Here is a 24,609-nt window from a genome sequence, read left to right on the forward strand (position 1 = left end):
GAAGGATTACGAAGTGCTTGGTGAACAACACGGCGATCCTCCTTCCTCGCGCTGAGACGTGATTGAGAAGAACTTCATGCCCATTCTATATCCTACGAGGCTTACAAGGGAACCTCCCCAGCGCACCCCCGTCAGATTTAGTTATAAGTTGGCACAGTGGATAGGCCTTGGAAAACTGAACACAGACCAATCGAGAAAACAGGAAGAAGTTGTGTGGAACTATGAAAAAAAAATAAGCAAAATATACAAACTGAGTAGTCCATGCGCAAGATAGGCAACATCAAGGATAATGTGAGCTCAGGAGCGCCGTGGTCCCGTGGTTAGCGTGAGCAGCTGCGGAACGAGAGGTCCTGGGTTCAAGTCTTCCCTCGAGTGAAAAGTTTACTTTTTTATTTTCGCAAAGTTACGATCTGTCCGTTCGTTCATTGACGTCTCTGCTCACTGTAATAAGTTTAGTGTCTGTGTTTTGCGACCACAACGCAAAACCGTGCGATTAATAGACGAATGGACGTGCCTCTCCAATGGGAACCGAAAACATTTGATCGCAAGGTCATAGGTCAACGGATTCCTCCACAGGACAACACGTCTCATATATTCTATACGACACTAGTGACGGCATGTGCGTCACATGACAGGAATATGTTGTCAACCCACCTAACTTGTACACTTGGCGAATGGGTAATAAGATTCTTCTACCTTGCCCGGTTTAGGTTTTGTTGTGGATGTGATAACCACTCCCAAAAATGTGACGAAAACATAAAAGTCTGTCAGATAATAATTGTCTGAAAATAAAAAAAACTTTTCACTCGAGGGAATATTTGAACCAAGGACCTCTCGTTCCGCAGCTGCTCACGCTAACCACGGGACCACGGCGCTCCTGAGCTCACACTATCCTTGATGTTGCCTGTCATACCATGGACTAATCAGTTTGCAAATTTTGCTTATTTTTTTCATAGTTCCACACTTCTTCCTGTTTTCTCGACTGACCTGTGTTCAGTTTTTCAAGGCCTATCCACTGTGCCAACTTATAACTAAATCTGAAGGGGGTGCGATGGGGAGGTTCCCTTGTTAGTAGCAGCACTGCACACGAACGCCAGAAATGAACTCTTGTAGCCGTCCTTCCTGTCGGAATTGGGACACTATTCATTTACATACCCACCGATGATGTGTACGTCTAATAAGTTACACTGACGTCCGACCATTCCTTCTGGGTGACTCACTTTGTCAGGAAATGTCAGTACGACGCTTGCCACCTAATCACAATATGGGGAGAACTACACGTCAACTAACGGATGTCCACATCCGTACCCTTCGTCTCCACACGACCTCGTGCGCCATACAAAATACGTTCCGTTAGTTGTCTTTGTACGCTGCGTTTACCGATAGTTCTCGAATTTAACACGGATGCTAGCAGCCTGAAAGGCAGATTTCCACATCTGGCCTTCACAATAACTGTCCGTGCGTCAGGACACAAGACAGCGATGTTCTGCGCCGTCACGCGTTAGCACCACAACACAACGAGTCGCCCGCAGCCCGGGCCGAAATAATCCGAACGATTAATGGCCCACGCTCTGCTTATAGCCTACGTCCCGTTCTTCCATTCGTCACTTCTAAGAAGTAGCAGGAGTTGCCAAACAAAAAGCTTCTTTTTCAGACTTATTCTCGGTGGCCATCAACATTTTTCTAGGGAAGTGATCAGAAAGCTCAGTCTAAGTATTATGTGCTCCTTTCTGTGCCTGAGTAGTTAGCAGAGCCGTCAAGAGTGGAGAACTTGCCGAACAGTTGTGGACAGAGCGCGGTCGATGTTTTGCATGCTCAGGAAATCCAGCAATACGTCTGACTTTTGCAGGACGAAGAACAAGTACAAAATAATGTATAATTCAGAAAGTGCTTTTACTGCTCAGTAAAATTATAAATCCAGGTATGTTTAACTAGACCGTATACCTGCTTTTCTAAAGACAGCTTCCTATGAATAGGTCACCTAAATATGAAGTATTTTCTCTAGAGCAACTATCAACTTTAGCATCACCGAAGCTCTGTAAACTAATTAAAGCCAATTTCAATTGTTAACGTTAAGGTAACTTTGCTAGTTTCTGTATAAACGGCTGGAGAAGAGCAAATGCTTAACCACAAAATGTAAATTAATTAATTGTGTGAAACTTACTGGCAGATTAAAACTGTGTGCCCGACCGAGACTTGCCTTTCGCGTGCAAGTGTTCTACCAACTGAGCTACCCAAGTTGGCAAGTTCCCGAGTTCGAGTCTCGGTCCGGCACACAGTTTTAATATGCCAGGAAGTTTAATATTAGCGCACACTCCGCTGCAGAGTGAAAATCTCATTCTGGAATTAATTGTGTGTTTGGCGTGGTCTCCGTTAAGAAGAACGTATAATGAAGAAACCATCGTGGTACCAGAGATTCTCCCTTCCTACATTCTATTTTCACATCTACTACAAAAAAATCTTAGTATTTCAGATTTTTCCTTAACCTCCTCGACGATACAATGACGTCATCTCTTGACTGGAAGACACTGTATTACGATTAAGATACTTTATATATGCAATCAGAAATCGGACGTAAGACTTATAAGATAACTACGTCGGTTACAGTTTAAGATACATTACACAACGATAAAATATCGAGCGACCTTCCTTGAATTATCACACGGCGACCTTGTGAAAGATAAGCAAATGCAACTTACGCGAACCTCACAGTAAAACAGCAGGAAAGAACTAAAACACGCAGTATGTAAAGCAGATAGTGTGTGTGTGTGTGTGTGTGTGTGTGTGTGTGTGTGTGTGTGTGTGTGTGTGTGTGTGTGGCAGTTTGACTCGCTGACGCACATCGAGGATGAAGTGCTTTCAACAAACCAAGCTGGAACGGTTGTTTAGTCCACTGAAATCTTATGTTTATAAAGCGCGCGCGTTTCGTATCCGCGCCCGTCTTAAGTAACGAAGCCACAGTCTATGTCTTTCCAATCCATATAACTGAAGTTCACCTCAGTTTATGATGGCCTCGACCCCAGCGGGCGTTATACTCAAATCCTGATTGCCTTGCAATATGGTTGGTTCAGTTTTCTTCTTGGCTGAAAAGTTGAGGTGATAATTGTCACTGCAGCTCCAGAAGTGGAAAGTGGTCAGCGTATTTCCTCTGCAATGTCCAAACTATTCTTTAATTGTAAAAAATCTGAAAATTTACGTGGAGAATTCTGTGCTTCCGACCACCAAGCACAATTTCACAGATTCCGGTTAAAGCAAATTAGCTAGTCTACATTAACATTATCTGATCAAAAATATTCCGACACTGCTATTTAATGTGGAACTAGTCACTATACGTCATGAGAGGCGGACCTGTCAGTATAAAATGGAGCGAGGAGTATCGTGTCGACAGTAAAGAAGCGTAACGACAGGATGGGTGTCGGAAGAGCTTCGTGACTTCGAGCGTGGTCTAGTCATTGGATGTCACCTGAGAAACAAATCCATGATTGTGATGGGCAAACACCTACTAGGCGTACTACGAATGTAGTGGTGTGGACGTGTTGGGAATGTGGGTCTCACGGGGAGCGTGCAAGGGATAAGTCCCTGCAGGCACACTATCCTCTGTGCGCACTGTGGCTCAGATGGACATAGCGTCTGCCATGTAAGCAAGAGATCCATGGTTCGGGTCCCGGTCGGGGCACACATTTTCATGTCCCCAATGATGTATATCAACGCCTGTTTGCAGCTAGGGCGTCGATTTAATTATCATCTAAATCCATGAGAGACAGCCCCATTGAAACCACCTAAGTGAACTGTCGGTGACGTGATTGTGAACTGGAAACGCAAAGTAACAACAAAAGGTAAGCCAAGACCAGGCAGGCCTCATGCATTGGCGGACAGGGACGTACTCTTTGGCAATCCGATGGAAAGGTTCGGGTTTGGCTAATGACTGGAGGACATCGCCTGCCACCGGGCGTAGTGTCTACAGTGAAGTGCGGAGGAAGTGGTGTCACGATATTGGGGTGTTTTTCGTGGTTAAGATGTCATCCCCTTATTGCGATTAAGAAAACGTTAAATGCGTAAGGATATGAACACATTTTACAGTATTGTGAATTGCGTACAGTGGAGTAACAGTTCGAGGACTACGAATATATAAGCGTGACAACGAACCGTATCATAAAGCAGCCTCTTCAAGGCAATGGTTTGTGGACATTAACATACCTGAAATGGACTGGCCTGCCCAGAGCCTGACAATCCAGTGGACCACCTTTGGGATGAGGTAGAATGCTCCATTTCGCTGCAAGACCATAGCGTCCAACCACCTTCTGTGGTTTCGGCTCTTGATGGGATAGACTGAGCTGCCATTCCCACACGTACACGTAACCATATTAATATTCACTAAGAGATGTCCGGATACTTTCGATAAGATAGTGTATTCTTTGTATATCATTGGACAGTGAGTGGTTGAGTGTACTATCAGTAGCGTCTATTTTCTGTCCTATTACATTGGTGTAATCAGCGAGGGAAAAATGACTCCACATAGCTCTGCGCGCTCTCTTATCGTATCCTCCCGAGACCTACGGCATATATACGATAGCGGCAGCAAACTTCTGCATTTTTCCTCGAATACTGGTTCTCTAAATTTAGCCACAGAGGTTTTGAGCCAACAACGTCATGTTTCGTTCTGAAGATACTCCAAGTTCTCTGAGCATTGTTACAGTTTCGAATGGACTATACCGACCTGTTTTATCCTACCAGTTTATGTCTGAATTTGTTATCTGCTGTTGTTCCTACAAACTAACGAATCTTTGGTCTTGAGGAATGCTCTATAATCGGTCGAAGTAGCGCCTCGTATACGATTTACTTTACAAATTCACTGTATTCTTACCAGCACGTTTCCAACCAGCATGTCATTTGATTTTATTGCTACTTATCTTAAGTTTTCATCCCAATTCAGAAATTTAAGAGAGATGAAGTGCACTAAATATTTCCCGCGAATCATGTAACCAAATACTATCTAGTTCATTATCTTTGCTATAGCTGGCATCTTGCATGTTCTGAGAACTGTCACTCATTATCCTTAAGTATATATTTAGTACAAGGATTTCTGAATTTGTTTCTGATCGGTCGACGAAAACAAGTTTCTGTGGACAACACAGACAACGAATTGACGCTGAATATCTGATAAAATCATCTATATATGTTGAGAACGTTAGTAGTTTTATTACGCTTCTCCGGGCACCGAGACGTTCTCTTTGTTTCTGTTAAACGTTCACCGTTTAGTATAACGTCTTTCGCCCTATCAAACATTCGTGGAGTCAACCGAATACCCGAAAATTTAACTGAAGAAGAGGTACTGGATCTAGCTGGGGAGGAAAGAAATTTATGCCACCACTTTAATAAAAGGAATTATTTGGGAGGACAAATCCTAAGACATCAAGGGATAGTCAGTCTGGTAATGGAGGGAAGTGAGATGGGAAGTGGGGAGGTAAAAATTTTAGGCAGAGACCAAAGATTGACTACAGTAAGAGAGCTGAAGTGGATGCAGGATGTGGTGGTTCTGTATAGGTTAAGGGGCTTGCACAGGATAAACGGATACGGAGAGCTGCGCCGAATCAGTCATTTGACTGAAGGCAGTGGTGACGACGACGTCGACTACAGCTGCAAACAATATCTTCGTGTAATCCAATCTTGGTTATTAGTCGATGGTGTGATACAGTAAAGAACACCGTTCTGAAATATTAGAAGGCGTATACACTGATTAGTTAAAACATTACGAACACTGCAGACCGCGATGCTGCATGCCGCCTTGTGGCGTTGCGGGCACGTGACGCAGTAACGGATGTACGCATATGTAAGCGGAGCAGACACGGAGGGGGGTTCACCCTAGCGAAGACATGGACTGCAAACGGTGACATCCATTGTAAGTGACTTCGACAAAGGCAGATTATTGTAGGCAGGGCGTGTGACGACTGTCGCGAAAACGGCGAAGCTGGTCGAATGTTCACGTGCTACTGTCGTGAGCATTTACGGAAAGAAGTAGAAGAGTGGAATTACCACTATGCGCTAAATGGTTGGAAGTCCACGACTCATCACAGAACGTAGGTTTCGGAGGCTTGTCTGCTCTGTAAAGTATGATAGATGGTGATCTGTGGTATCTTTGCCGAAAGAGCATGATGCTGGTGCATGCACAAGTTTTTCAGAGCACACCGTTCATCGAACATTGTTAAACATGGATCGCCGCAGCAGACCAGCCCTATGTGTTAACCCAACGACATCGTCAACTACGATTGCAGTGGGCGCGGGGCCATCAGGATTCGACCGTCGATCAATGGAAGCTTGTCGGCTCTTCGGGTGAATCACAGTTTTGCTTCATTTGGTCGACTGTTATCGACACAAACGTCGTCATCGATGTGAATAGTGGCTCGGCACGGACGCAGGCTAGTGGGAGCAGTACTATGTTGTGGAAGACATTCTCCTGCGCTTGCATGTGACCTGTAGTAGTAATCAAAGACGTGCCGACAGCTGTGAACCACCTGCATCCCTTCCATGTCGCCGGCCGAGGCGGCCGAGCTGTTCTAGGCGCTACAGTCTGGAACCGCAGGTTCGAATCTTGCCTCGGGCATGGGTGTGTGTGATGTCCTTAGGTTAGTTGGGTTTAAGTAGTTCTAAGCTCTAGGGGGCTGATGACCTCAGAAGTTAAGTCCCATAGTGCTCAGAACCATTTGAACCTTCCATGTCTTCCTCGACGGCGATATCTGTCAGCAGCATAGATGTCATTGTGTCTGAGGCAGAACAGTGCTACAGTGGTCTGCGGAGCATTATAGTGATCTCATGTTGATGTGCCTGCGACAAAATTCGCCTGATTTAAACCCTATGGAACCCAACTGGGTCGCTATCGGACGCCATCGCCGCATATGCAAATCAGAGGCCCGTTATTTACTCTAATTACATGACCTGTGCGTAGACATCTAATGCCACATACTTCCAAAAACCTAACAACAAATTATCGGATCCCTGATACGAAGAATCAGTGATGTATTTCGTTTTAAAGACGGACAAACTATTAATCAGGTGGGCATAATGTTTTGGCTCAGAGTATCTGTCCCACGGCGTTTAATATACTCTAAACTCGGCATAAGCCAACAGTTCACATTATGCTAAGAAGTGGAAGCACTTATGTCTATAATGAAGTTTTGGATAAACGCTTTATAACGAAAAGTTGCTATAATACTCCATGCAGAGGCCGAAGCGCGCTTGCCAAGCTAAGACTGAAGTCGTGACACAAGCGACAAAGTTTTTGCGCGTTCATCGGCGCCATGTAACGTGTAGATACCGGCTGACGCGATGCACGACCACACGCCGCGTTGTCAGCAGGTGACGGAAGCACTAACGCAAGCGGCCTTTGTCACTCCACAACCGAGCCCACTCCTCTGCTCTTCTTTTCTTCGAGATTCACTACCATTTGCATCTTGCATCTTTTATCTGAAACAATGAGACTTCGTAACACATTGCCACGTGAACTAAGTGCCCCAAGTTTCTATTCACTGATCATTAGCTACTACACCCAGTGGTTATACATAATTAGACGATTTCGAACGAAAAATTTCACCCAAGTTGGACACGAATACATGTTCTTTTGCATTTATCTTAGACGCATTCTGAGTGAGCTAAAAATCCGTCCGTGCAGCACGCTAATTCACGACAAGCCCACTCAAGCCCACGTTCGGACGCCAATGCATCGGGTATCAACTCGTTGAAAGATAACATGGCTTCCTGCTCCTCAAGTTGATATTAACCATTGTCTGCTGAATTAGATTCGCCTAAATGAAAAGAATTGATCGAATAAATGAAGACTGAACGACACCAAATGGTCTTTTATTCCCCCATACCCTGTGTGAGAATGTCACATGACAAAATTTCAATACAGTAAACAAACAGGTCACGATTAATCAAACGTTTGCCAGTTCATGACTCCCAACACGGATTTCCTGCTTTTTGTAAGTTGTCATCGTAGCGTTAGAGGTTATCTGAGCACATCTCCAGGCCCGACTGCAACAACTTTCATCAGATTAGATGTGTTTTTTCGTTCCATAAATACAGTGCGAAGATTCTCAGTCAAGAGTACACGTCGTGAAACAAGAATATATAATACATATTTACAAAAAATGTGTTAATGTACCTTTCACAGATCCCAAGTGAAATGGTCTTCATGGATGTGGAATAACTTTAAGAATCTTAAACGTACTTTAATGCAAGAGGTAAAAATCAATTTTTCACAAAACATGGAATGTACAACACAAAGGTACATACGATAATTCTTTGTCAGTTGCAGCCAGGATTTGTCGTAAGTGGCTCACTTAGTGCCGCCAAGTCTACAAGTGCCAGGAGTCCATGAATGGAAGAGACGTATGCAGTCTGCTAGGAACAATTATTGGTGAGAGAAGTGCAGTAACTTTCTAGCCATTCAGTAATTGAGGCGTTGACATGGGGAAGGGAGTTAGTCATGAAAAGCAAATTTAACAGGAGAAGCAAAACACTTTTTACGCAACGAAACACAAAGTTATGATAACAAAATGGTCACAGAAACTCCAAATAAACTTCTCAAATCTATTTACAACAAGCGCTCACATTTGTATAAGAAATGAAATTATGGTGTACACAGATTGTGGTAAAATGATGGGCCTTCGTCCAACTGGTGGTAGGGAACGACCCGAAGTTTGTTCTTGACAGATTTACCTAATTTCGAAATGTTGTACTCCCTCCACGGCTCCATTTCACTGAACGAATATTTCATTTCTATGGTGGGTAACTTGTCCTTCGCAATTCTAATCCAGGAAGAAGAACTGATTTTCACTGGTGCTGAATGCAGTTATGTATAGCATACCGAGGTGACTTCAAAGAAATCTTCCTCAGTCATCTTTACATCATTGAACGGTTGTACATTCTTTGTTTCTCTGCTCAAACCAGCCATTTCGTGAGGAGTCTATAGTTATGAAACCTCTCTTTCCTCTGTTATACCGCAATCTGTCTCAAGGCATGTACGAATGCCCCGCCACTTTAAATTTCAAACTTACATCATCAACCACAGCGTTTATCACTGCTTAGATTAAAGATGTTAAAACCATCCGGTTTTTATTATTTCCCGCGCAGTTGTCACACCACACAGAGTCAGTGAAAGATATTTGTCTTCTGCGGAAAGCAGGATCGTCGATATTACGCAGCCTTCTTTGTTTTATCTGACCTATGTTTTAAACCAATAAGAAAATTGCCGTGACCTATCCTATTTTGGTCCCAAAACGCTAGTGCAGCTTCCGTACGGCATTCTCTTCAAGACTATGGCAGTAATATTTGCGTTTACAAGCAGCCTGCAAAAAGGAAGTATGCAAATCTGTTATGGCATAATAAAATACGGAAGTACGCGTTACCACTGAAGGCAATCAAGTAAATTTCATGTTGTTGTTGTTTTCAGTCCTGAGACTGGTTTGATGCAGCTCTCGATGCTACTCTATCCTGTGCAAGCTTCTTCATCTCCCAGTACCTACTGCAACCTACATCCTTCTGAATCTGCTTAGTGTATTCATCTCTTGGTCTCCCTTTACGATTTTTACCCTCCACGCTGCCCTCCAATACTAAATTGGTGATCCCTTGATGCCTCAGAACATGTCCTACCAACTGATCCCTTCATCTGGTCAAGCTGTGCCACAAACTTCTCTTCTCCCCAATCCTATTCAGTACCTCCTCATTAGTTATGTGATCTACCCATCTAATCTTCAGCATTCTTCTGTAGCACCACATTTCGAAAGCTTCTATTCTCTTCTTGTCCAAACTGTTTATCGTCCATGTTTCACTTCCATACATGGCTACACTCCATACAAATACTTTGTAAATTTCATTGCAGTCGAAAAATGTGTGTTACCAGTTTGCATGGAACAGGTTTCCAAATAACATTACTCTCAAATCAGTAACAAAGCAACATAGGGTAAAAGCTATTAACTTAGTGGCATGTTGACTTGCAGTTAACGTTACGTTTCTACAAGCGCCATGTTGTGTCACAACCGCTCATAACCGACGACCATCCTCCCCCGGGGGTGACGCTGCACTGCGTCACCCGTGATTCGTGTGGCAAGCGGCAGAAGGATCGGTAAAACAATGTGAAATACCCTACAGTTGTTCTTTTGTGACGTATTACGGTGGAGAGAATGGGAAATTGCCTGGTCGCTCTTTATTTTGCAAATCTATGAAGTAACGAAATTTATGACAATTCTGTCACCTACCTTCCCTCACGCTTCTAAACTCTACTCCAGCTGTTCCACTCTGGTACATCCTCAGAACACAATTTATCCATTAATAAAGTTCTGCTGCACTTAGGTGTTGTACAAACATTTAATGTTTGTCCTTAACCTACGTTAATTAAGAATATACATTAATTTTATGGTACTGAAAATCTGTTTTTAATAATCTGCGATTTTTCCATCACCTGCAACGCGTAAACCATTAGTTCTCGCGTAAAAAATGAATAGGACCTTTGTCGTAGAAATTTTATGTAGTTTTTACTGGGCAGCACTTTCGCCGGAAGCAGCGGTTTGAGGTTTTTAAGAAACTTTTTAATTTGAGCTTTACACGCTTCGCACTCCCACACTCACAACCCACCGATCATGATTGTTAACATGTTTTTTATGACACTCCGCTACCACTGTACAACAATTTGCGACTACACCGATTTTTCCCCCCAGTCGACATTTTTTGGTTTTTATTGGCTGGGCTACCATCATGTATCGAGTTTCACTCAGACTATAATTTTTTTGTTCAGTGTGATATTCAAGAACAATTTTTGTTTTAATTTTTTTTCCCATGAGGAAAATTCTTAGTTAATTTCACGCTCTTTTCTGCTGTGTTACATAACAAATGTTTGTAGGAGGCGTTAAAGTCCTAGTGACGGGCTAACTCTTTTCACTTTTTAAACGCGAGACTCAGGAAGAGTGGAAATTTAGGGCTTAGTGTTCCGTCAACGAAGAGAGCTTTAGAAACTGCGCAAGTTCAAATAGGCTAAGAATGGGAAAGAAATAATTCTTGTTCTTTTCAAAGCAAGCAAAGATTTTTTTCTGAGAAGCAGAGGGGTTAAAGCTTTATCACGCTGTTGCTATTAACGTTATTAGATAGCATAAGCTCTGATTGGACAAAAATATTGATGTGGCATTGTTTAATAAACAGTCAACCGATTCGCCTCAGATGTTACACTAACAATTGGAGAACACTGAGAATACACCATTTGCATGGCCGGACGGATATCTGAGATATGATGCTCCCGAAAGGCCAGTACGTTAACCACAGTGTCACGTGTCTCAGGAGGTTTACTCTAGGAACAATGTAAAGAAATGTGTACAGCTACTGTTAAAACGAAGCAGGGAATGGAAGAAGGTAGAGTTTAACGAAGAAGCCATTAGAGATGGAGCAATGTATGGGATAAGACGACTAAGGGTGAAGGATTATCCTTATTGATGATAAGTAACAGATTTCGTCTGACTTAATTGACATCACGGAGAACAAATCGAATTTCCTAACGGGGTATTGAACCTTATTTTTCACAGTTAGGATACCGATAATATTTCCACTGAATCCACTGGCACGGAAGTTAAAGTAGAAGCCATCACCTGTAGCCTGTATTTCATGTTACACAAACATGTCTATCATTAAAAATGTTAATCTTACATCTAGCCAAAATCGTATTTGCTAGTAAATGAAGGTATGAAAAGCCCAGTTTTTAAAAGTCACCCGTGTTTTCCTGCAGGAAAGCGCTGCATTTGTCAGCAGACGATGTCACTGTAGTGTGTGAAAGATGTTGCTGTTCCAATCGCGCATTGAAGTCCCTATACTAACCACGAATGTATCATTACTTTTTCATTCTTCTATATTACATCACTGTGTTCTTCGCGTGTAACGTGATCTACGTCCTGTCAGATATAGCCTAGTATGATTCTAACAGCCCAATAACGGAACAATGTATCTCAATATTAATTTTTAAAAAGCGTAAAATTAATATACATTATGACTTCAGTAATGAGCTTCACAAGAACTAGATGGACAGCGCATGTTGGACCACAGAACAAGCAGAAAAAAATGCCGCAAACAGTAAATTTTATACGCGTGAGCAACATGCGACTAAGAGCGTATTGTGCAGACGTAACATATAGCCAAATACTGCAAACACTGAGCATATGAAGAAAGGAAGGATAACAAATGTTTTGGAGACTCTACTGTCGATGGAATTTTGCATTCATCATTTCAGCCTCTAACAGAGGCCGTTAGACTAAAGGGATATCTACCGGCCACTGTCTCATCCTCCACTTTGTGGCGTCATGCCGATGCGGTATGGAGGGCCATGTGGTCAGCACACCGCTTTTCCGGCCGTTTCGCAGACTTCCCAGAAAGTGGAGCGCTACTATTCGGTCAAGTACCTCATCAGTTTGCATCATGAGGCTGAGTGCACTCCGTACAGTCCAACCACCAAGCAAAAATACTCGGCATTTCCGGGAATAGAACCCCGATCGTGTGCACAGCAGCCATCTACGCTAACCACTCACCTATGGAGGCTGACACCTCGCGGTAACATATGGAATGAAATCTGATACCAGGATTACAAAGGCAATAACCGATTCCCTCCATTACATCTTAAGCGGTGTCCTAACCACAGAGCAATGTATGTTGGTCGAGAATCCAAGAGTCATGTACCAGAGATACCAAAGGTACCTCAAGTACTACTAGTGCGGATACGGACTCTTCTTCATGAAATACAGGTTAGATCACTACTCTGTCGCTTTAACATGTGCAGCGTCTCGATTATAGTACTAGGCTTCCTGTACAGTGGATAATGGCACCAAGTAGAGCCACCAAATTCAAGCTGTTGTCTTCCATTGAAGCTGAGCCAGTAAAATTAACGTCATCTGTTGGGAAATGCGAAGACTTGTGTGTCAAGGGAAGGAAAAAAAGAAAAAAGAAAAAAGAAAAATAGAAAAAAGAAAAAAGAAAAAGTGGGGTGTGTTAATCGTCGGGAGTTCAAACCTATTCCGAATAATGGTACCCTTTAGCGCAGGGATTCTCGAACTTTTCCTCTGAGGGAGCATTGGGAAATACTTTGATGAAACACCTTGTTTATTTTGAAGGTTAATAAAATTTAAAAAATAAGAAATTTTTTATTCAGTGATTACTTCAATTTTAAGTCCTAACTAACAAAATTTTTAAAAATTAGCATCGTCGAAATGCCAAAATGACCGCCATGTCACGAACAGTACTTCGCGGAACGTTCTTTCACTTACCGTGCAACAAAGATTAGGAAACCCTGTTTTAGGGAAATGTCAGCATGTGATGGGAAGAAACACCATGCCTGTCGTCTGGGAACCGAGATCATACTTTGACTATTCTAGTGACTGGCAGAAGTTCCGACAATGTTCTCAACCTGCAGCACTGGCTCCAGTAAACACTGTGGCTCCACGTTCTGAGCCGAGTGATATGCTTGGAGCAGAGAGTGCGAAGGATTTGTGCAAGCTACGCTGTGACTTCCTAGACTTGGGCCATAGATTTGGGAACTGTAAGGTCCCAACGAAATGAGTACAATGTGTACTAAAGATCAAAGGCTGCTACCCAGGTAGCTGGGTGTATGGGGATACACAAGTTTTTTTTTTTTTAGATTAGGTTACTCTCCATCCAGTTCAGATAAAATTACCTTTTGTAGATCCAGAAGTATCAGTGTAAGGTACAATGAAATTTACCCCAAAGGCGAGAGTACTAAAATTCTAATGGTTAACTGTCGAAGCATTCGCAACAGAGAATCAGAGTTTGAAGCTTTCCTAAAAAGTAGTGAATCTCACGCAATATTAGGTACAGAAAGGTTGTTATAGTCAAAGTTGAGATCAGTGAGACTTCTGGGGAAAATTTAAGCGTGTATCGAAAGGATACGTTAATGGGACATAGAGACGGTGTACATGGTGCAGTAGACACGAAGCTCAAATCGAAGAAGATAGAAATTGAAGCCGCACGCGAGATTATTTGGGCAAGACTCATCATCTGGGCTGGATATAGAACTGTAACTATCCTATCGACCACCAGACTCATCTCGCGATGTCACCGGAAACTTTAAAGAAAACCTCAGTTCGCTAACAGTAACTACCCAAATCGAACTGTAATCATCGGAGGTGACTTACTATCCAACAATAAATTGTGGTTTTACAGTTGTTAGTAGTGGGCGTGACAAGCCGTCTTGTGAAACATTACTACATGCCTTCTCTTGGAAACTACCTACAACAGATGGTTTCGAACCCCACTTATGATGAAAACATCGAAACTGGTATCAGTGACCATGAGACAGTTATAGGAACAATGATTACCAAAGTACAAAGGCCAGTTAAAACAAGCCGAAATATATTTTCAATATACTAGGTAAAGAAACAGTAGTGTCATACTTCAATGAGCAACTTGACACTTTTAGCTCAGTACAGGAGCATGTAGAGGAACTATGGTTTAAAGTTTGAAAGGAAAGTTGACCATGCACGGGAGAGGTATGCTTCCAGAAGAACTGATAGCGATGGGAGGAACCTTCCATGTTATACAGTCACTGCAAAGGAACTACTAAAGAAACACACTGCTACGTAATAGGTGTAACTATGGGCTATAAATAGAGATATGCTAAATGAAAAACGTTTTGCTGTGAAGAGAGCAATACGTGAACCCTTCAGTAACTCCCAAAGCAGAATATTTTCTGAAAGTCTTTTACATAATCCAAAGAAATTCTGGTCGTTTGTGAAGACTGTTAGTGTCATCAAAAAGAGTGTAGAATCTCTCACAGATGGGAGAAGACACCGAAATAGAGGGTAACAAAGTGAAAGCAGAAATGCTTAACTCAGTTGTCAAATGTTCCTTTACAAGGAGTTTAATTCTCATACTACTGGAAAGATGAGTACAGTAGATATTAGAGGGAGTGGCGTTGAGAAACCGCTGAAATCATTATAACTGAACAAAGCTCCAGGAGCTGATGGAATCCCTATCACATACTACACTGAATTTGTCGCTCAGTTAGTCTCCCTTTTAACTGTTACCTATCGTAGATCCCCGAACAACATGTGCTCAGTAGCTGGAATAAAACACAGATAACGCCCGTCTACGAGACGGGTAGCAGAAGAGATCCACGGAAATTATTATTTATTTGTTGCAGAGTCTTCGAACATATTTTGACCTCAAACGAAATGAAGTATCCCAAACAGAATGACCATGCCCAACAGCATAGATTCCGGAAACATCAATCATGTGAAACGCAACTCGCATTTTTGTCACAGGATATACTGAAAGCCATAGATCAAAGCAAGCAGGTAAATACAGTATTTCTTTATTTCCGAAAAGCATTTGACTCAGTACCACATCTACGCTTATTGTCCAAAATGTGATCGTCTGGGATATCAAGCGAAAGTTGTGACTGGATTGAGAATCTTTTGGTAGGCAGGACGCAACAAGTTATCTTCGATGGAGAGTCATCGACAGATGACGAGGTAGCTCCGGTTGTTCATACTGTGTATTAATGACCTCGCCTACAATATGCCGCAGCAGGCTACAGCAGTCCACTCACCCCACCGCCGCCCCACTCCGAACCCAGGGTTATTGTGCGGTTGCCCCCCCCCCCAAACAAACACACACACACACACACACACACACACACACACACACACACACACACGCGCGCGCGCGCGCGCGCGCGCGCGCGCGCGCACACTACGGTGCGGTGCCTGTTATTGAAGACACAAAGCGAAATAGTTGTGTGCACTTTAATGTGTTCCGGTGAACGATTTAGCAGCACCACTACCTACAAACCACCGCTGATATTCACATCTGTCCCATCAGCAGTCCCATATAACGACCAAAACTAATGAACTACTAGTACAGCAACCACAGGAGAGGGATTTCACATGTACAACGTAAAGCTACTTCGTGTTAACAAATGAATGAAATCTGAGTCAATGACTGAAATGATCCTCCTGCGAAAACTTTACACAGAATCAAGTGAACATTTAGAGCACAGCAAGATCATCATTCAAACGAATATATGAGACACTTGTCTATCTGCTGAACTGAAAATATGAAAAATTAAGGCTTTTACTTACTGTATGGAAAGAGGCTGACACTTCTCGTGAACGGAAGTCGAGCTCCTGAGAAAAAATAAAAGCAACTGTTAAGAAGAAAATATTTATACGAATTTTATTTCATGAAATGAGACTGTAACAAAAAACTGCAAACATTTCACAGTACTGTTACACATAATATAGTATCCCAGAACCACACTTATACTCTTAGGCTAGACATACAAGTGATGTTTATAACGATCTAACGGTCTTTCCTCTATTTACAAGGTAAGACCTTAACGACACGCTGGTATCAAAAGGGATTAACAAAGGGAGGAAGATTAGGGTTTAACACCCCGTCGACATCGAAGTCAATAGAGATGGGCTGCTATCAAGATCATTGGAACATCCTGATGAATCAAGCAACCATTAGTTTGGTAATGGAGGGCAGCGTGAGTGGTACAAACTGTAAAGTGAGACCTAGGCATAAATAAGGCAAGCAGATCGAGTGAATGTAGGTTGCCCTAGCTACACAGAGATGAAGAGGTTTACAGAGGATAGATTACCTTAAACCATGCAGGGAAATCGAAACCTTTGTATAGGAAATAACCTACCATTGAAAGATATTAAAGTAAAACAATACTGGATCAAGCGTACTCCGTCTTTCCACTAACAGAAGTCCAAAAGGATTTTGTTCAAAATTCCTGCATAACACAAGGAGCTGTAATATTTTGGAAGGAAAGTCGATCGAAAATAGTAAAGCTTTTCAAGTTTCAATTGCATTCTAGAGTTAAGCTCTTAAAAAATTTTAACATCTACTGCAACAGCATAAATTATACGGTTATTTTTCCTAATAACACAGGGTTTCCCATGAAGAATGGTCAGTATTCAGGGATATGACAGGAATCATCATTTGAAACAAAAGTGTCTAGTAAACAAACTGTAAAATGCGTATTTTAAGAGCTAGGAGCACTTTTTCATCTTCGACACCGTGAAACAAATCTCTTCTTCTGACGAATTTACCAGACTTTTTTGCTTCGAATGACAAACTGTCATCTTCAGTACAGACCATTCCTTCTGGTACACCTATAAAACAAGCGAAAGTATTTTCACCGCGTAGTTTCCTTAATATCGCCTGACAATACAAGTTGTGTGGCTTAAAGTCTGGATGCCAGTCTCTCAACTGGACGCCACTTCGGCGACTTCTGCGTGTCCCTAACCTACCCCAGTTCTCCTACCGCGGAAAAAGAACCCGCAGTTTAACGTGATGCAGCTCGTGGCTCGTGGCAACTCCTCACACCGTGAAGAGGTGAAGGTTAGGTTAAAACGCAGACTGAAAATATCCGTGGTCCGACAGGGATTCGATTGCGCGACCCCTCTGTTTCCAGGCACTTTCTTCGGCGCTAAACCACCTTGCCCGATAAATCGCATGAGGACTGCTTAGCAAAGTAAACGCGCAATTCCAAAATTAGTTTCTTCTTTTCAGAAACAGATGTAGCTATGCTCATTTACATAAACTTTTACTTGGGGTCAAAGGACAGCCGGCCGGAGTGGCCGTGCGGTTCTAGGCGCTACAGTCTGGAACCGAGCGACCGCTACGGTCGCAGGTTCGAATCCTGCCTCGGGCATGGATGTGTGTGATGTCCTTAGGTTAGTTAGGTTTAATTAGTTCTAAGTTCTAGGCGACTGATGACCTCAGAGGTTAAGTCCCATATTGCTCAGAGCCATTTGAACCATTTTTGACAAAGGACAGGGAACCCCACATTGTGAACAAGGGCACGCTAGACAATACACATCCAGGAACAGAGAACCGTATTACGTGCAACAGCCGAACCGCACGGCTGTAGTGTACTGTGTTTTCCCAACTACGCGGTACTCGCTGGAAAGTACTCTGTTCTGCTATGTACATTTGATTTCTTTCTGTTCTCGAAAAACTAGTTATCGATTCTGTCCGTCACTACTTTATGCCATTTTCGGAATCTTCCAACTAATAGGATGTACTCTCTGTGCGGCAGCAGCTTCCGTTTAAAGCAACTGTACCGTAATTTACCGGTAAGTCGAGCTCAGAAAAAAGAAACCAGACAAGTGGCAGACGTTAAGTAACCGGCAGCTCGGCAAGCAGGACAATGCGCTGTCCAGCCGGTGAATGTAAGAGCCCGTCGGTCCGGATAGAGGGCAGTGCGTCGTGTCCTGTTCGAGATAACGGCCGACTGAAAGCAAAATCTCTGCTCGTGTGCTAGACGCTAACCGGTAGCTGACTATCATTTGAGACCGCGTCAGCGATTACCATCAACCATTATTTTATCATGTGTTTTGGTGATGGGAATATTCTCCAGATACTTTCGCAGACGAATGGCATGCATCCTGTATGAAATAATAGTAGGGCTTTTCGTTAGCTGTTGATACTCAGAAAGTTGAATATTGTACACATAATTATTACAAGTCACGGTTTGGTGGATCCAGATCATTCCAATTGTGTGTGTTGCACTAACTGCAGAACACACACCTGTTTTCACATCACGCAAAGGGTCTCAACGTCACTGATGCCAATGTTCCGAACTCTAAAATGTAGACTGGTTTGCGAGTTCACATAACCTATAAAGGCAACCATGATCGCGAAAAAAGCATTTCAGGATTAACTTCATCACGCACAAACAGCAAAAGCCAGATCTATGGTTCGCAGGATATCGCGCGAGAAAACGGTAAGCCGAGTTTCGAAAGAGAGAAGTTTTCTCAATCCTGGCTTATTTATGGACAGAAGCTTGCCTCCTCAATGAACTGAGACTTAGTGCTGGGTGAGATGTTTGCGAGAAACGCAAGTCAAGGATGGGGTCATTTTGAAAGAGTACTCGGTACAATGAAATTGGGATTCCACCCGGACCTGGCGACTTATTTGTTTCCAACTCTCTTAGATCATTGAAGGCCAGAGATGCCTATTTCTACGTCTTCCATAAGGAAGTCTGTATTCGTATGACAGTGATTCGCCACTTAACACGAAAGAAATATTGGACCTCCTGTCCGGCAATAGCTTACCATAACGTGTCGTAGCTTAGCTGTTGGAAGTAATCATTCACGTGATCAACAAATTCAGTTATCTTCCTGCAGCATCTTTTATCCTATTTTCTTACGTTAAGTGCACATAGCTACTCATTCTGATTAGTGAGCATCGTACAATAGGCCACATGTAGGGTGAGATGGTGTTATGTCCCATTTGTAAGGGACAAGAGTAATTTCTTTCCAGCTTCCCATAATATTTACTCTGATTTTTGAAACTCTATCACCTTCCCCGTTCTTGTCCTATCTAAGCTTGTGCCGGGTCCTTAACCCCTCCTACCCATGTATTGTACACAGTTGCAGCAACAAATACAAGCTAAGTAAAAACTCAAATACCTGAACTGAACCACCACCACCACCACCACCACCACCACCACCACGAATGTGTACCATGACAATGTTTGCAATCATATGCCTAGCATTCACACTTGATTGCCCTGTACATTGTTCGGTTGTTCATAAGCACTGATACACTTTTGCAGCCGCTTCATCTTATGACGTCTTCCCCATCGACCTATTTTTCCTTCAGTGATCAGCTGCGGTAGCTGGTAATTCTAATCTCTCATTCGATGAGCCAAATAAACAGCGTTTCTTCTTTTCACTATAACTAACAACTCACTATTTTTTGTTTAATCGCTGCAGATCTTCATTTGTGACTTATGCTGCTCATGTAATTTTGAGAAGACGACAGCAGATCCACATTTCAGATGCCTCTGTTTTCCATTGAGACGGTTTTTAAACGTCCTACATTCCATTCTATTCAGCAGAACCAGCTGAATCGAAGACTGAGATCCAGGTTGCAGTCTTAGTTAAGAACCTGTTAAAACTTCATAAAGATATTTGGTAATTTGTCATATCCCATCTCCAGTCAACCGTGTACCAAGATACTTAAACTTTTTTCCTCGTTACGTTGATAGGCTTCAATGACAGTACCGCGTTTTATGTACCTAGATCACAGTTTTTACTATATTTACCCATAGCCTTAAGCAAACCACCTTGATAGTGCTTACCGTTTGCAATCAGTACATAATGTCTAGGATACATAAGACAATAATGGCTCCATTGACTTTTACACCCACTTCACTGTTACAAGAAATACTGAATAGTAAAGATGCACCCTTATCAGACCAAGAATGATCCTTTTTGGATGATTGACTAATTATCTGAGCAGTTTGTTTCTGATTTAACTTTATGTGTGAGAGTTTTCTGATGACTTTAGATTTTCTTAAGAATTTGAGTCATTTTATTATGTTCTGTCAATTTTATTCACAAGCAATGAAAGACATGCGTTTACACGCTTATCAGAGCCACATTCCAGCACCATCTATTAGAAATAATTTCGCGCTACGAATTTATGGAAGTAACGTACCTTGTCTTTATCAGTCCTGCCCACAGGGTTACTATACCAACGACAGCTTGTGTTTCATTGTCATCGCCATTTTGAAGAAACTAATCTCTAGGTACCAGATGTAATAATAGAGTCAGATTATACTGAGGTGTTGAATCTACTATTAACATTTTCGGCGCTGATGTAATCCAAAAATTTCAACAATAACCTGAAATAAGTCATTTCAACACGATCACTAGCCTCCTACAAATTACAGATGCGGCGTGACAAATCGCTACATTCTCCAAATCATGCTGGTGACGTTTGTCGGTCACCAGTCTTGCTTTATCTCCATCCATGGAAAGTTTACTGTGTGGAATGGACACTCGTGAGGCGGCGTACGCAGGCTAGAAACTCGACAAGTAATTGGTCCACTGCATTATACACTCCTGGAAATTGAAATAAGAACACCGTGAATTCATTGTCCCAGGAAGGGGAAACTTTATTGACACATTCCTGGGGTCAGATACATCACATGATCACACTGACAGAACCACAGGCACATAGACACAGGCAACAGAGCATGCACAATGTCGGCACTAGTACAGTGTATATCCACCTTTCGCAGCAATGCAGGCTGCTATTCTCCCATGGAGACGATCGTAGAGATGCTGGATGTAGTCCTGTGGAACGGCTTGCCATGCCATTTCCACCTGGCGCCTCAGTTGGACCAGCGTTCGTGCTGGACGTGCAGACCGCGTGAGACGATGCTTCATCCAGTCCCACAAACATGCTCAATGGGGGACAGATCCGGAGATCTTGCTGGCCAGGGTAGTTGACTTACACCTTCTAGAGCACGTTGGGTGGCACGGGATACATGCGGACGTGCATTGTCCTGTTGGAACAGCAAGTTCCCTTGCCGGTCTAGGGATGGTAGAACGATGGGTTCGATGACGGTTTGGATGTACCGTGCACTATTCAGTGTCCCCTCGACGATCACCAGAGGTGTACCGCCAGTGTAGGAGATCGCTCCCCACACCATGATGCTGGGTGTTGGCCCTGTGTGCCTCGGTCGTATGCAGTCCTGATTGTGGCGCTCACCTGCACGGCGCCAAACACCCATACGACCATCATTGGCACCAAAGCAGAAGCGACTCTCATCGCTGAAGACGACGCGTCTCCATTCACGCCTGTCGCGACACCACTGGAGGCGGGCTGCACGATGTTGGGGCGTGAGCGGAAGACGGCCTAACGGTGTGCGGGACCGTAGCCCAGCTTCATGGAGACGGTTGCGAATGGTCCTCGCCGATACCCCAGGAGCAACAGTGTCCCTAATTTGCTGGGAAGTGGCGGTGCGGTCCCCTACGGCACTGCGTAGGATCCTACGGTCTTGGCGTGCATCCGTGCGTCGCTGCGGTCCGGTCCCAGGTCGACGGGCACGTGCACCTTGCGCCGACCACTGGCGACAACATCGATGTACTGTGGAGACTTCACGCCCCACGTGTTGAGCAATTCGGCGGTACGTCCACCCGGCCTCCCGCATGCCCACTATACGCCCTCGCTCAAAGTCCATCAACTGCACATACGGTTCACGTCCACGCTGTCGCGGCATGCTACCAGTGTTAAAGACTGCGATGGAGCTCCGTATGCCACGGCAAACTGGCTGACACTGACGGCGGCGGTGCACAAATGCTGCGCAGCTAGCGCCATTCGACGGCCAACACCGCGGTTCCTGGTGTGTCCGCTGTGCCGTGCGTGTGATCATTGCTTGTACAGCCCTCTCGCAGTGTCCGGATCAAGTATGGTGGGTCTGACACACCGGTGTCAATGTGTTCTTTTTTCCATTTCCAGGAGTGTACATCCTGTCAAGCTGTCTTCAGTGCAAAGATTAGTTATTAAGCACAGTCCTGTCTGACGTGGTCGCCCTTTCTTTCCCGCAATCCGTCACCCAACTCTGCCAGCCAGTTTTAGGGCAACTACGTTTCAACGCGGAATACAAATCTCTACAAAACGTCTCATTCATGAAGCTTTGTTAAAGGCCCAAGCTACGTCAACTACAAGGAAAAAAAATTGAGCTCCGGGTTAAAAGGATGACCCGTAACCACCAAGGTACACCCGCTACTGAACAACAAGACGCTGAAGCGGTATTTCAAGGAGCTGTAGCTAGGAAGGGTAGAGGTTTTTTTATTGCTTTGGTTTTAGGGCGCAAAACTGCTATGGTCATTAGCGCCCGGTCCGTGACTTAGGAAACAGTAAAAATCGAAAATGGAAACCATCAGCAATGGGAACGAAACTCAAAAAATTGGAGAAACTAAAAGCAGAAGGAAGGCTTAAAAATCCACTACAGAAAGGGGTTGGTTGTCCCCAAAAAAAAAAAAAAATCTTCAAATGACTGACGTCATTTCACTGGCACTAATAAACTCGAGAACGCGATCGGCTGAGCGCGTGTCATCTGCTAAAATTGACGATATATCAGGCGACAGCTGTAGACGGGCGCGTAACGGAGTAAAATAGGGGCACTCAATTAAAAGATGTCTTACCGTCCAAAGCTGAGAGCAGTGGGGACAGAGTGCGGGAGGATCGCCGCTTAAAAGATGTCGATGGCTAAAAAGACAGTGCCCTATCCGGAGTCTAGTTAAAATTACCTCCTCCCGACGACGCGTTCGGGAGGAAGAGGTCCAAGCACAGGGAAGAGCTTTCACGTCCCGCAATTTATTATGGGGAAGTGTCGACCAATGTGCGTGCCATAAAAGAACAACACGACGACATAAAACGCTCCGTAGATCGGCGAAGGGAATCTATTGAATAGCTGGCCGAAGAAGAGAGACTGCAGCCTTGGCCGCAATATCGGCCGCCTCATTTCCACAGATACCAACGTGTCCCGGGAGCCAGAGGAACGCCACCGAGACGCCCCCCAGGTGGAGCAAGCGCAGACAGCCCTGAATCCGGTTGACCAGAGGGTGCACAGGGTAAAGAGCTTGGCGACTGAGGAGAGAGCTGAGAGAATCTGAGCAGATAACATACTGTATCCGCTGATGGCGGCGGATGTAGTGGGCAGCCTGGAGAACAGCGTAAAGCTCCGCAGTATAAACCGAACACTGGTCGGGAAGCCGAAATTGATTTGGGGTGTCGCCAACAATACAGGCACTCCCTACAGCTAACGATGTTTTCGAGCCATCAGTGTACATAAATGTGGCTTCCTTCATTTGTGCACAGAGCAGCAAATGCCCGACGATAAACAAGTGAAGGGGTACCATCCTTGGGAAATTGACAAAGGCCACGGAGCAGGCAGATCCGGGGACGGAGCCAAGGCGGTGCTGTACCCCAAGTTGTCAAGAAGGTTTTAGGAAAGCGGAAGGAAAGAGACTGGAGTAGTTGACGGAAGCGGACTCCCGGTGATAGTAGGAAGGAGGGGCGGCCTGCATACCCTACATCAAAGGAGGCGTCGAAAAACATGTCATGGGCTGGATTAGCAGACATGGAAGACAGATGGCTAGCATAACGACTCAGAAGGACTGCTCGCCGATTGGACAGCGGAGGTTCAGCAGTCTCAGCATAAAGGCTTTCCACAGGGCTGGTGTAAAACGCTCCAGACACTAAACGTAATCCACGGTGGCGGATAGAGTCGAGACGACGAAGAATAGACGGCCGAGCAGAGGAGTAAACTGTGCTTCCATAGTCCAATTTCGAGCGCACTAAGGCGCGATAGAGGCGGAGAAGGACCACTCGGTCCGCTCCCCAGGAGGTACCATTCAGGACACGGAGGGTGTTGAGCGATCGCAGACAGCGAGCCGAAAGATAGGAAACGTGGGAGGACCAGCACAGTTTTCTGTCAAACGTAAGACTCAAGAATTTAGCGACGTCCGAAAACGGAAGGTTGACAGGTCCTAGATGTAAGGAGGGTGGAAGAAACTCCTCACGTCGCCAAAAATTAACACACACGGTCTTACTGGGAGAAGAACGGAAGCCGGTTTCGGTGCTCCAAGAGTAGAGGCGATAGAGACATCCTTGAAGACGTCGTTCAAGAAGGCTGGTCCGTTGAGAGCTGTAGTAGATCGCAAAATCGTCCACAAAGAGGGAGCCCGAGACATCAGGAAGGAGACAATCCATAATTGGATTTATGGCAATAGCAAACAGTACAACACT

At 44.1% G+C, this 24,609-nt stretch overlaps 1 protein-coding gene across 5 annotated transcripts in view; it reads right to left on the reverse strand.

The window, feature by feature from the left end:
• Positions 1-24,609, reverse strand: part of LOC126469782 (uncharacterized) — a 510,509-nt gene that overhangs the window by 396,388 nt on the left and 89,512 nt on the right. For all 5 annotated transcript variants that reach the window (XM_050097021.1, XM_050097018.1, XM_050097023.1 and 2 more), the window contains one exon: positions 16,125-16,169. The gene's annotated coding sequence lies outside the window, so the exon portion shown is untranslated. Of the gene's footprint in view, positions 1-16,124; positions 16,170-24,609 lie in introns of those variants that run through there.

This window comes from Schistocerca serialis, chromosome 3 (assembly GCF_023864345.2).
Source record: "Schistocerca serialis cubense isolate TAMUIC-IGC-003099 chromosome 3, iqSchSeri2.2, whole genome shotgun sequence".
NCBI classification, from domain to species: Eukaryota; Metazoa; Arthropoda; class Insecta; order Orthoptera; family Acrididae; genus Schistocerca; species Schistocerca serialis.